At 35.9% G+C, this 15,449-nt stretch overlaps 1 long non-coding RNA gene across 2 annotated transcripts in view; it reads left to right on the top strand.

Moving 5' to 3' along the window:
* The first annotated feature begins 15,287 nt into the window (after window positions 1-15,287).
* Window positions 15,288-15,449, top strand: part of LOC149212207 (uncharacterized) — a 335,338-nt gene continuing 335,176 nt past the window's right edge. For both annotated transcript variants that reach the window (XR_016250220.1, XR_016250219.1), the window contains exon 1: window positions 15,288-15,327. This is a non-coding gene — a long non-coding RNA (uncharacterized LOC149212207). The remainder of the gene's footprint in view (window positions 15,328-15,449) is intronic.

A 15,449-nucleotide genomic window follows, 5' to 3' on the forward strand; every position in this document is an offset into this window, starting at 1 on the left:
ATTGATGATCAACTCTCAAATATTGAAGAAAATAAGGGGTACGCAGGTACACAGTACAAAAGGCGCGGACCCGCAGGCATGTCATACATAAAGTGCGTACATACACGCAGGTACACCATGTAAAAGGTGCGGACCCCAGTTCACTCACTTCAAGGCAGAGAAGCGCGCTCACGTGGGGTTTCTTATGTTTGGCCCGTGGTATTTAGCCCACCATTCTTGATTCTATGGTTTTCGCCCGTGGTATTGTTTTATATTATTATTATTATTATTATTGAGCCCCATGTTTTGGTTATCTATGGTATTGATCCATGATTTTAGGAAGAGCTTGCCTATATAAAGCAAAGGAGATCATTTGGCTAGACACTTGTGAAATTAGAAGATGTTAAGAGAAGCTAGATCTGAAATTCTTGTAATCGGTTTGTGAGAGAGAGTTGAATCAATATCAAGGAGAAACATGAGAATTACAAGTCGGATCTACTAATGGGTTGATATCTCCTCGGCGCATGTTCGGATCTGTAGATCTGACAGTCTGGGTTATTCTTGAAGTCTTGAAATTATCTATACCCGCAGGTACGCAAGTACAGTGAAAGAAAAGTGCGGAGATACGCAGGTGCAGAAGTGCTGCAGGTGCGCAGATACGCAGGCCCAGAAGCACTGCAGATGCGGAGGTGCGCAGGCAGTTCATTCGACACAGAGCGTAGGTACGCAGGAAGTCTGTGAGGCACAGTGCGTGGGTACGTAGGAACGCAGTTGAAAACAGTGCGTACTTCTACGCAGGTGTTATATGGGTGAAGCTGCGTACTTCTCATGAAATCTATTTAGCTGCCCCTGTTTATTGTTGTGTTTTGGGTTTTGAAGTGATGTATGGTTTCTCGTATTAAGTTTTGATAACAGTAGCGATTGATTAAATGTTTATACATTGATGGATGAATGGATCAGGTTCTTATTGACTCATAATATGTGATCTGATGGACTAGATCTGATTGATGACTCACTTGTATATTTATTGATCTAGTGCTTGGGTAATTCAGAAGGTTGTTTGATTATAAGCTTCAATATTGTTGGGCCCAGTATGAAAATTGGATGAAATGTGGACTTTCAGATTATGTGTTGTGCTTCAGTGTATCGAGTCTGAAAATTGATGAAACATGGCACTTGGAGGAGAGAAGATTGTAGGTCAGCACCTACGTACTAGTATCTAAGCTAGTACAAGAGCTAAAGGAAATCTTTGGAGCATTGTAGCAGGTAGTAGCCTGCGTACTAGTAAATGGATCGGCTAGTACAAGAGCAAAGGGGGTTGTAGCTCACGTACTAGTATAAGACTGCACCAGTACAAAATATTGTAAAAGGATTCTCTTATTAAGAAGAAGATTGAGATGACTTGCAGCAAGTGGTTTTCTCCCGCATTGGTTTTCCACCTTATATCATGGTGTTCATGTGTGTGCCTTATGTGTGATGATCTATTCTATGTTACTGCATCTGTTAATTGATAATATGGTTGATAATGTTCTAATGCACTCATTGAAGATCAATTAACTTAATCATAAGAATTTGTGGAAGTAGCATATATGAATCTGATTATGGAAATGAAAAAGTTTTATTAATGTGATAATACTGATTCAGCCCCCCCTCTCAGTATTATTTCCAACACTTTTCTCTACCTATGGATCCTTAGAAACCTTCCTCTTTCTCTTGTCCTTCACTCAATTGCTTCCCATTTCTATTTTGTTGTTGCTTCCAGAGTTGCTACTGTCTGTAGAGAAGCCTTCCAAGTTGTTGCTATATTGACTAGTTCGTTGAGTTTGGAGGCATTATAGTAGTACCTCCGAGGGTCCTCTTCCAACCAATGAAATGTCCCGTGGATCCATGGAAAGTACACTCTCTCAGAGTGGTCCATATAAAAACTTTGGGGATCATACTAATTAAATTCCTTGGTGTCGAACTCGAATTTCACTATCTCCTTAGCTTCGACATCTTCATCTTTCAAGCTCTTAATCTCATATAATCCAATCCACAAAGGAAGAGAAGGATGTGACACTTTATTCTTCCTATGCAGTTCTACTGACAACCCTGTGGAGAGGTGATACGAAACTTCTTGCATGATTATCTTGTCAGTGGCATACTTTCATACCACATGCAAAGGATTCTCTCTGCATAACACTATGATGAAGGTGCCACTTAGTGAGGCATACTAATATGCAATTTTTACCATTTCCTCCATTACATTACTTCTTGGGAAATTGCAAGGTGGATCTTGCTCAAGGATAAACTTGTACAACGGGACGATAAATTCGTCAGTTAGCCTTGCCATCACTCCTCTATAGCCGAAGTTGGAAAACAACTTGCAATAGATGTTGACGACAATCTCTTTTGGTGTCCATGTCAAGCTCATGCCAGGGAACTACTTGCTCATTCATGGGTAGATTCTGAGCCTTAGCCACTTGGGTCTTTAACTGATGAGCCAACAAGTCTAACGAGTTGAAAGGCCTCCCATAATTAAACAATTGGTCCAGTAAGACTACCCAACCTTTAGGAAAGGTTTATGTTTTCTCTTGACCATATATTCTATAGGCAAAGATGATCAAGAACTAATAAGCCTTCCAGTGGGACTTCATCTTGTAAACATGAGTGGGTGTCTGTCTAAAATTCGAAGACTCTTTCTCCCAGCGCTTGACAATATTTCTTTTGTTCACATAGTTATGGGTGGCATATAAAAGTGAGTCCACATGCTTCACCGACTCAGGTAAATGATACATCTGTTGAAAGTTCTCTACCTTAAAGGTGGCAAGATCTCTCCTATTGGCACTACTTAGTGTTGTAGTCTATTTATCTCTGTGTGAGACAATCTAGTTGGTGATGTATGCACATGGGAATGTGGGGTACCTCCATGAAACCTTGTACAAGTCTAACCACTGGATACTGAGATAAACTTATTGGTCCTCTAAGTCTTCCTTGAATATCCCTACAAAAGTATCTTTGGTTTGTTGCCATGTAAGTGTTGTACCATTCTCAATGAACAACTAGGTATCTGCATAAAATAGAAAATCCACTCGCATCTTCTCAATTGCTTCCCCAATACTGCTCTTCATGGTTTCCATTGATGCATCTCTCTTGGATGCCATGTTAACTATAACTGCTAGAGAGATGCTCAACAATTGTTGTACCTATGCAAAATAGAGGACACTCATGGAAATAAAATGTCAGTTTAAAAACCAAAGAAACTTCAAGAGAAGATTAAGCAATAAGTCAGGCTCATGATGGGAAGGATTGCAAAATTCTAGCTGACATAGTTCTCTAGATGACTGTGGGGCTGTGCACTACACAGTCCCAAAAGTGAGTTGGGAAGCTCGATGACTGGATTTGCGTAATGTGCAGTTCAGTCTAGGCCAAGGTCAAGAGAGACTTCACATTGTGCAGTCTTAGTGGCCAAGTTGGGAGGCTGGTTCATGGAACTTTATAGTGTGCAGTTGGAGTCAACCTAGGACATGATATGCATAATTCCAGAAGCCAAGGCAGAGGCCTTGAGCTCCCGTATTACGCAGTGGTAGTTGTGCGCATTGAGATCTGGGCAAGGGGACCCAGATCTGCCCATGGGGAGTGTGAAAAATAAGCATATATAAGGATGATGTGATGTTGAGTGCATATATAACTACGCATTGATGCACGCATGTGAAAAAAGTGCAGGAATCAATTAAACTAAAGGAAAATGAAGCATGTGAAGAGAGTCACTACAACGATGACCATTAGTGCAAAAATGAGAAAACACATATGACACTCGGATAAGGCAACCTAAAAATTGAAGAAACACTTCTACGAGATAAAACAAGTTAAAATTCCAGCAGTTGTTCAAAGAAACAAGTGAAAGAACATTCTCACAACATAAAAAACAAAATGCGACAAAAAAAGCGACAAAAGATGAGAAAAGGAAAACTCACCCGGAAAAGCGACAACAATTGCACTGAAGGTTCCTTGATCTCTTCAAAAATGCAAGAAATCTAATATCGAGTGTGAAAATGATATCTAGCAGTGTCGATTAAATATATTTCTTCAAGTTAGGTTTTATGACGCGCATGCCTAAAATCAAGGAAAAGGTCACACTTGGCGATAGTTTCTAAAATAACTCAAGTGCCTCCTTTAGGTCGCTAAAAATAGATCCCTATTTTTAGGGATGTTTTTTCCTTTTTTGAGAAAAACTACCATGCATTTCCCTGAAATATTGCACATTTTTTGGCAGGACTGGGCAACTCTTCGGCTCATGCACTACACAGTTTCTTAGCACAGTGGGTTCTACGTAATTTTTGGGTTGAGTGGCTCTGGTCTGCCTCTCCTATCTATGCATTTAATAGCTCAAGGTTGGTTTCGAAGCACAAGTACCTAGATCAGTGCAATATGAGATACTGTAGTTTAGAAGGGAGGCTCCAAAATGAAGCATAGGAAAAATTTTGGGCGGTGGTTGTAGGCACTGCAACAGGGTGCTATGTGGTGTTGACATGGTAGCACACATGGCTAGGAGCCATCTCACCATAGATTTCAAACTACAGGGGTATTTTTTAGTTCCTTTCTACCAAGCGCTCAAAGTAGACAAAATTCATGAAAGAGATGAAGGCCACATGACATATTGTCTCTATTACCTAACAAGGAGAAAATTATGTTGTATCTTGGATTAGTAAAACAACCTAAGGTTTATTGTGTGATGGTGCACTAAAACTATGGAAAAAACCATGTTATATTTTGTATGAGGTATCAGTGCCACGTAGATATCGTAATGCAAATCCTAGCTAATATGGCAAGGGGTTAAGGGGCTCAAACTTCAAATTGGCATAACTTTCATTCCAGAGGTCGGAATGAGAAAATAATTATATCAAAAGAAAGCTCTTGAAAAGGTAAATGAAATGATTGTATCTAAGGCGCATTTGATAGAATTTGGAGGAGAAGGAATTTTGTAACCCCATCTTCATAATGAGACCATGGAGGCTGGGTTAATTCAATGTAACACCTCCCATTCACTCATGTTTAGCCTAAGGGGGTGGAAGAGAGTGTTATGCCTATGTTGTTGTATGTCACTGAAATGGAAAAGAAGTGTGCAAGTTTAGTCAACCTATCAACCACCACATCAATGAAATATTTACCCATTACCTTAGGTAGCACTGTGATGAAATCCATGGAGATATATTTCCATTTTTGAATAGAAATAAGTAGTGGTTGAATTAGACTAATTGAATAAATATGTTCATTATTGCTTTGCTAGTGTTGTAGCTTTTTCTATCTCTTGTCACACAATTTCTTGAGAAAATATAGAAGCCTCCTAGAGACAACCCCTGGGTTGAAAGAAAAGGGTCAGTGCCTAGGGAATCCAAGAGGAGTGCTTTTGAAGATTATCTAAGGGATTTTTGCTACACTCCATATGTCATATAATTTGAAAAGAGATAAATCATAGCTTGGTTCAATAGTCCTTCACCAAGGTTGACTCAAGCAGACACACATATCTAAATACTCATGGGTAAATACGGCTTATCTCAAAGAAAAATGCATTCGTTTTGGTGGACGACACATAAAAATGCACAATTGAACATTATTATTGTAGTATAGATGAATAGGAGGGAGGGAAGGAGGGAAATCGATGCAGAGGGTTGTACATAATACAAAATCCTAAGCAACAATCTACAACAGAAATATGGAAAAGTGAGGAGGTGAAAATGCAGAAAAAGTGGGACATGAATTAAGGTCTCAAGCTCCATGCCTCATTAATATATTTATAAAAAAATAGCATAAGTAGATTTTGTTTAAATACAGGTACTATAGGCTATCAAATAACAAAATTCAAACTATGTTTACACAGGTAATGCAGACTATCAAATAAAAAAAGTAAATATGTGCTTACACATGTACTCCTCACTACTTAGCAGCATACATACAACGAGAGAGTGAAACTGGTAGCATCATTACACAATTTGAGAGGAGGAAAGGCATACATGAAATGATATAAAAATGGGAAAACCTACTGCGTATTTCTCTGATTGGAATCAACAAACCTGCTTCATTAATATTTGAATATGGAGTCCAAATCACCAGTCCATCACATTTAACAATTGTATATGCCCGAGAACCTCATGAACAGGACAATTGAACCAAAGTGCAACCACTCTCTCGAAAAACAAAGCTTAGAACTTGGAAAAGAAGAATTTGGGCCTCCTGAATGCAGAATGTGGGAACTTGTGTTAAGTGTTTCTCCCCTCTTTTTATAAGGAGAGGGAGAGCTTGAAAAACAATTAAAAAATATCTCAATTGAACTCCAACTAGCTGATCGACTAGCTCTCTCAGTGTGGGAAGGTTTTGCTACAAAAATCATTAGAAAGGATTTGATTCCTTTCTTGAAAATGCAACAAATTACAAAATAACAATACATGGGAAAACATAATGGTGGGTAGAGAAAAATATCTCCATGTCAATTCTTGTGATGGCCTCTGATTAGGAAACATATTTTCCATGATGTTCTTCTTCAGCTACTCGACTGATTTGTGTGTTGTGCTCCTCTTAATTGCTTCAATTCACCACTTTCTAGAGTTGGGAGTGATCAACCGTGGTGGCCTTAGTGGTGTTCCAGAATCACAACTGCCAACTCATCCACATTTTAACTCTTTCTATTACACTATTAGAGCCTCTCTCATCGGAATCTTTTCAAACACCAACTGTTCTAAAGTTACGACATCCTCAACCTCCAATATGCCCACCTCTAATATGACATCATCACTCTACATGGCACCTCATGAGTGGTGACACGTGTCATATAGATTTGTCCCCTTAGGCCCCTCAAAATGCCAAAACGTCTTGCCACGTGTCCTGTAGTACCGCCACATCATGATGACATCAAATGCCATTGTAGCTTTATCGGAATTCCTTGACGCTTTCTGATACTATCGACACTTTATGATATCACAAATTTTTAAAGGTTCTCACTTTGAGAAGTTCCAATTCTGTGATATGTCAATGTCTCAATGCTCCGATGTTGCGATCTTCAATATTATGAACCTTCGATATTGCGATCTCTGATATTGCGATATGCGATGTGCTAGACCTTCGACATTGCGATATTCGATATTCTAGACCTCCGATATTCTGATATCCAATATTCTGGACATCTGATATTGTGATCTTTGATATTTTGGACCTCCGATATTGTGATCTCTGATATGCCTTCTTTCCTAAGGCTTCAAACCCTTGAAACTTCGACAAACCATATCCTTTTATCCCGGAGTTCATTTTTGGACTTCCACATATCGTTGAAAAGGTTGTTCAGAGAACTTTCCAATGGAGAGGGTCTCATAGGCCTTGAGTCATTATGCAGCTTGGAATATGACTTCAAAATTCTCTTCTCCTTTTCACTCTTTTGACATCATTTCGCACCATTCAAACAATTTCGCAGTAAGTGACAACATTAGATCCAATTGGGGACAGTTCCTTGCTGGAAAGGTGTTGAGAACATGTAGACTAGTAGCCTTCACCATTGGGCATGGAGTCCAAAATATATTGAACCTGTAAAACCAGAAAACCTCCCTGGAACTTTAACTGTTGGGAGTCCCTTCCTCATAAAAACTGAAATGTAGAACTAGAAATTCTAACAACTGGAAATTAAATGCTCACCTAGTGAGATTATTTATATAAAAATCCTATGTATGCATAGGGCTCAATTCACCCAAGTGAGGTAAATCATCGAATGATACTAACCCATCATCTAGCCTAATATCTGAGTAATAGACCTTATGTCATCGCTCTCTACAAAATTAGCAATTAAAATAGGAATTAACCATTTGAAATCTTGACGTAAAACATTTAATACTCACTGCATAATCTAGATCAGTTGCTAAACCAAAGAAAGATGCCATATAGCCATCTACTGGATCATAAAACTGACGAGAGAAATTTACAGCCATCTCTCTTTCTCGAACAATTTCTAGGAATGAATCTTTTTGCAAAAGACAACCACAAACCCTACTTGGTTCTTCAACTTTGGGCTTTTCTTGAACAATTTGTTGCTGGAAGTATTCTCCCCACTTGCTAGTAAGAAAATCTCTTTGAAAGTATGCAACAATCTCATCCTCCTTTGAATCAACTAAATCATACTAGCTTCTTGAACTTGTTCTCCATTTGAAGGATGTGAATCGTAAATTGGAGCCTCTTTGTTAACCTCCTCATGGGCCTCCTATTTTTGTGCATCTTCCCATGACTGGGACTATTGTAGTCCTACATTGCTCAACATCACATTAGATTCATACAAATCATAAGAAGGAGAATCATAAAATTTGGCAGAATAATATCTATGAGGGCTTGTTTGTAGCTCGATGATGTCTCATTCTTCCCTTTCTTGATCGTTGGGTGATGCTTCTTGATGCCAGTATATGTCTTCTTGGAGTCGAGCCCCACAAACATCTTCAATAGGATCATTAACCTCATAAACATTTTCAACATTAAAATGTGCACAACAATCTTGAAACAGAGCACTCGGTGGATATAATATTTTGTAGAATTGATTAAATTCTATGTGAAAGCTCTTTAAGGAAGATATGTTTCCATGAAGTATTGTTTTGTACCAAGCTCTAGCATCTTCATCTAAAGAATACATTAAGAATTTCATTTTCACATCTTCAATAACAATACCTTGTTGTTCCATGCATTCATGAAATTCCTTGAGATGGTGGTTTGGTTATCTATCTTTTCTTCCACTGAATCTAGGAAAAGATGTAGACCATTCATGATATGGAGGAACATGATGGGGATAACCAGTAACAGAAAAAAAACCTAGTGGGGAAAGTTTGTTGGCCCAGAAAAAAGGAAGGGTCATTTTCAAAACCCCTTTAGGTGAGTGATCTCAAGTTCAAAGGTAGGGGAAATTTTCGGTTGTTTAGCATCAAAGTGCGTATGACACTCCTTGAAACCAAGAATGACCAAATAAATATATAAAGAGTGAATTCTTCATGATGTTTAAAACAAGATTCAAACAGTGGATTTGTTAGGATGTTTACAATAAGATTCAAACAATGGAGTCGCCAAGTTGAGAGATCTCCAACCCACACTTCCCTTTCTCACCCTACAGAGGGAATGTAAAAATTTTCATACCCAGGGAAACGTATTGTGATTCATTCCCTGGAAATGACGTGAGAAAGATGTTGTATTTTTTTCTATCTCCTGTCACAAAATTGCTTTAGAAGATATGGAAGCCTCCAAGATACACCCCCGGGTTGAAATAAAAGGGTCAATGGCTAGGGCATCCTGGAGGATTTCTTTTGAAGATTATATAAGGGCTTCCTACTACACTCCATATGCCACATAATTTTAAAAGAGATAAGTAAGAGATTAGTTCAATAGTCCTTCACCAAGGTTGACTCAAGGAGACACACATATCTAAATACCCATATGTAAATATGGCTTATCTCAAAGAGAAATGTGTTGGTTTTGGTGGCCAACACACAATAATACACAGTTTAAAATTGTTATTGGAATTTTATGAACAGGAGGAAGGAAAGGAGGGAAATCAATGTAGAGGGCCGGACATAACACACAATCCTAAGCAACAATCTCCAATGGAAATATGGAAGAATGGGGAGGCGAAAATGCAGAAAAAGTGGAGCACGAATTAAGGTCTCAAGCTTTGTGCCTCATGGATACATTTTTCACCAATTAGCATAAGTAAATATGTGTTTACATACACGTACTGTAGGCTACCAAATAACACAATTAAATCTTTGTTTATAGGACTACTACAGGATATCAAATAACACAAGTAAATATGTGTTTTCACAGGTACTTCTCACTACTTAGCAACATACATACAACCATGAGAGAGTGAAAGCGTCAGCTTCATAACAAAATTTGAGAGGAGGAAAGACATACAAGAAATGATATACAAAGGGGAAAACATACTACGCATTGCTCTAATTGGAATCAATAAAACTACTTCATTAATCTTTGAATATGGAGTCCAAATCACCAGACCATCACATTTAACAATTGTATATGCCCGAGCACCTCATGAACAAGCAAATTGAACCAAAGTGGAACCACTCTCTCTACAAGAAGAGCTCAAAACTTGCAAAAGCACGATTCGGGAATCTATAATGCATAATCTGGGAACATGTGTTAAGTGTTTCTTCCCTATTTTTATAATGAGAGGGAGAGATTGAAAAATAGTTACAAACTATCTCAGCCGAGCTCCAACTATCTGATCGACTAGCTATCTTGGAATGTGAAGGTTTTGTTACCCAAATCATTACAAAGGATTCGATTATTTTCTTGAAAATGTAACAAATTACAAAATAGAAAAACATGGGAAAACAAAGTGATGGCCACAGAAAAATATCTCCATGTCAATTACTGTGATGGCCTCTGATAGGGACATGCCTTTGTCATGATGTTCTTCTTGAGCTACTCAGCTGATTCACATTTCACTTTCCTCTTAACCTCTTGAATTCCCCACTTTCTAGAGCTAGGAGCGCTCAACCGTGGTGGCCTTAGTGGTGTTCCGGAATCACAACTTCCAACTCATCCACCTTTCAAATATTTGTATTACATTATCTAAGCCCCTCTCATCGGAATATTTTCAAACACCAACTGTCCTAAAGTTTTAACATCCTCAACCTCCAATATGCCAACCTTTGATATGATGTCATCACTCCACGTGGCACCTCGTGAGTGGTGACATGTGTCATCCATAGTTTTCTCCTTAAGCCCCTCAAAATTCAAAAATTACCTCCCATGTGGCCTGTTATATCACCACATCATGATGATTTCAGATGCCACTGTAGAATTATCAGTACCAATCATATTTTGTCAAGTGTGTTTATGAGAGCCAATCGTATGCTGCCATGTGCCCTGCTAGAGATGAGAGAAAAGGGCCCATCAAATTTTTGTTTTGCAATTAAATCATTCATTAATCCTTTATCGACATTCCCTCACACTTTCTAATACTATCGACACTTTATGATATCGTAATTTTTTAAAGGTTCTCACTTTAAAAAGTTTCGATTATGTGATACGTCGATGTGTCAATGTGTTGATGCTTTGATGTTGTGATCTGCAATATTATGGACCTCCAATATTACGATCTCTCATATTATGGACCTTCGATCCTGTGATCCCCGATATTATGGACCTCTCATATTGTGATCTCTTATATTCCTTCTTTCCCAAGGCCTCAAACCCTTGAAACTTTGGCAGACAATATCTTTTGATCCACGAGTTCATGTTTGGACTTCCACATATCGTTGGAAAGCTTGTTGAGAGAAATTTCCAATGGAGAGGGTCTGATAGGGTTTGATTCCTTCTATCACTTGGACGATGAACGCAAAATTCTTTTCTCTTTTGCACTCTTTTGACATCATTTGGCACCATTCGAACAATTTTGCTGTAAGTGAGAACAACTCACAAATATAAAAGTCTAGAATATACTTATGGACTTCATTCTTAAGTCCTTTACATTACAATTTGTCCTAGATGTACCTGTAGGTTTTAAAGAAACTCAGGTGACTAGCTATAAGTGCATTGCAAACTGCCCTTAATATCTTTACATTAAGTTGTGAAGAAGGAACTAAATAAATTCTTCCCTTATACATGATTAACACATTTACCATTGTATACCTTCCATCATGAATTGTTCCTTCCATAAATTCTATTGCCCATGAATTTTTGGCATATTCTAGAACAATTAACTCCCTCGAATTAGTATAAATCTCCACCAACAAACATATGTGAGGCCTCTTGAAAAGTGCACCAACAACTAAACTCTTGTTATCCTTCATATATCATGTCAAAATTATATGTCTATAATCTATTGACCCACTTATCGTTCCTACCATTTATATCTTTTTGGTTCATGAAAGATACTTTTTTATCTTTTAATTATACATAATATACTATGGGGGTGTTGTAGTGAAGCATTAAAGATGAGGCGTTACATCAAAAATAAATAATAATAATAATAGTAATGATGATGTTGATTAAATTAAAAAACTAGTAAAGTATGGAAAATGTGTCTCTCAACATTATGAAAATAATAAAGTAATACATATGTTAACTAATTAAAAATTATTAATAACAAAAAAAAATTAGGATGTATAATTCATTCTTTATTCACTTATCAAGTAGTGTTTAAAGTGTGTGTGTGTGTCAATTTTTTCTATTTGTGCAGAATGTTTACATCTTTGTCCATGGATTTCCAAAATTCTATCTCCCTTAATCTTACCATATTTGTTGGCGAGTAAGTAGTTTAAAAAAAAATCATACATAACCATCTATAAATGGAAAAAGACTAAGAACCAAAAGACCATGAGTATCAAAATCCATCCAAAAACCATCAAGTATTAGATAAAATTTAGATCCCTTGTACCATTCTGAGCCACCCCTATCTAGGGTATATATCAATTTTACATAAAGGAAAATAAAATATTTGAGATTAAAAAATATAGATATTTTTACTAAAGTTTATTATAAAGAAGATATTTAATTTTTTGAAGAATTCTTCGGCGAAAATCACATTGAGAAATTTCTGTCGACGCGTTTCGAACCAACCAGTGTGGTTCATCGTCAGGACAAGTTTAATTGATATTTAATTTATTTAATTATTTGGATTTGATATTTATCATTTGAAAAACAAAATAATGAATTAAAAAGTAAAAATAAAATAAATTAATATACATATAGAAAGAGATATTTCTTATTCCATTTTGTAATTTAAGGTATGAAAGAAATTTTTAATTTCTTCAATACTTGATTTGGAATTGATATATAACACTTTAAAAATATATATTAATAAAAAAAATGTAAATATATAAAAGGAGAATTTCAATCTAATAAATTTATGATTTCTGTTTTTCAATATGAAAAATAATTATTACTACTATATCTTAAAATATAATAGTAATTTAAAAAATATTTTAATATAAACAATTTACACAATAAATAAAATATTTTAAGTATGGATTGGAAAAACAAATCATGGAAAAAGAAATAACTAAATATATATATATATATATATATATATATATATATATATATATATATATATATATATATATATATATATATATATATTTGCCTCACTCTCCAACCTAGTACGGTAACCATGTTGTAATGTAATGTTTAATATTTTGACAATGTCAAATTACATAAAATATAAAAAATAAAAATAAAAATGGGCCATAGTATTGATTTATTATATTGAGAATCCATTGTATTCACTCAAGGTATTCATGTGGAATATAGCCTATTTAAAATGAGAAATTAAACTACCCTAGAATTAAATAAAAAATGTTCATGTAATGTAATGGGATGCAAACATTTTCGCTGAGTCAAAATAAATAAATAAATAAGTAAATATAACCCTATAAATAAAAAATAATAATAAAAATAAAAAAGACCCATGGATTGACGGGTGCTATTGAGAAACCTTGGTATTGACCCATAATATTAATGCAGAATGTAGCCTATTTAAAGAGGGAAATTAAACCAGCTTAAATACATTTTGTGTACATTTGATTATGTAGTTAGATGCATTTTGTCTATGTTTGATTATGTAGTTAGATGTAATTTTTCTGTCTAATTATGTAGTTAGATGTATTTTTCAAAAATTCTTTCATTGTGGTATAGTGTGGGCTGGTCCCTTTAATCTCTAAAGTTAATAGATGTTTTCAGTGGATATGTTCTAAATAATGTGGGACATTAGAAAAATGCATATGGAACTATTTTTTTTAAAGAAGGATATTTATCTTTTTTTGGGGTGAATTTTTTTTATGAGACAGACTCCATTAAACCTTAGTATCAAATAATCCACCATTTAATTATTGGGACGCATTATTTAACCACCAACCTAAAGCACTGCTCTCCCTTCTCTGAATGGTGGATCACTTGCGCTTTGCTCCACGGAAGAAAGGGTATCCAATAATGCTTGAAGAGGATAAATGTGGCTGCAACTTCAATTGCATTTGCCATAAACTGAGAATGCTCATAAATCCCAATCCTACTACATTTATTTATGTCTTTAAAAGCTCCAATTCCTCAAAATTTCCTCTTCTTTTACAATTCGGGAGGAGTAATTGTAGAATTAGAGAACATTTTGAAGCAGAAAAGATTTTTGTAGTCATGAAGCTAAGTAGGATTGGGATTTCTAAAAAATTTCAGTTTACTGCAAATGAAAATGAAGTTGCACACGCTCTTATCATCTTCCAATATTATTGAATACATATTCTTCAGTGAAGTGAAAAGCACAAGTGACTCGCCATTCAGAGGGGAGAGCAATGCCACATTTCTCGTTTGCACATTTCTTGTTTATTATGGACATGTCTTGGTACATTTTGGTTTTAGGAGGAAGTTGTTGATACCAGTTATGGGGTCTTGTTAGTCTTTGTATTCGGAGATCTGGGGAAACCGGGTCTCATAAATTATTTAGATGTGGTCTTGAATTGTAAGTGATCTTTGCTTATATTTTCATGCCTGTCAATGGAACATATATGTTTCCCTCTTTTCACTAACTTATAAATTCATTTAATAAGAATCGCGCAAGAGATATGTGATGTTTTCAAAGGTTTCTCTTTTTCGAGTAAGCTTTTTCATTACTGTTCCATAACTTCTGTGTGTATCACATAGATGCATATGGACATGAGGTCTATATTGGCGCTTTCTTCTGATTAGAATTCGAAGTTATTCATATATGCACTCTACATCATATTTTGTGTATATGTCTAAGCTAAGTTGATGTTTTAGATGTCTCGGTCACTCATCTTACATAATTTTCTGCCCTTTCATTTTACTTATAGTTTTAAGTATCCTTGCAGTTACTTATAGTTTTGAGTATCCTTGTAGTTAGGAGTTTGGAGCTCCATCTATTTTATCAAAACTTTTGGTGCCTACAGTGGATGATCTGGAAGAGCAGGTGGCTGAAGTTTTGGATCACTTTGGCTATTTCCTAAAAACAATTTTAATTGTTGTATTATAGATACAGATCAACCTATTTTTTCTCAAAGTTATCACAGTCCAGTTCACCTCTGATGCGCTTCTTTTCAAGTTAGACTGACTTATGATCTTCCATTAAAATTTGGTTAAGATCAAGGATGTATATCTTCGACACTTTTTTTCATCCAGGACAGAGACTATAGATCAGTGTTTTGTCTAAACTCCATTTCTCTGTTCTTTTCACTGTATTTTTCACCGCATCTAGATGTAAAGCAAAATATCATCTTCTATTGCAGATAGATAAAATATAGGAAGCAAGTTGCTGGACTTATTCTTGTGGTCCCCTCATGTAGAGAGCCTTCATTCACTGAATGGTTCTATAACAAGGTTGGTTTGGAAAATACACTTTAACATTGTTTCCTATCTTTTAAATTTCCCTTGAAATTGAAGCACAAGGTTGATTTAGCAAATCTTTGTTTATTTATCTTTTCATTCCTCTCTTTTAAAAT

Source organism: Pinus tabuliformis, chromosome 1_1 (genome assembly GCF_031772625.1).
Source record: "Pinus tabuliformis cultivar Carrire ecotype Pingquan chromosome 1_1, CPIR1, whole genome shotgun sequence".
NCBI classification, from domain to species: Eukaryota; Viridiplantae; Streptophyta; class Pinopsida; order Pinales; family Pinaceae; genus Pinus; species Pinus tabuliformis.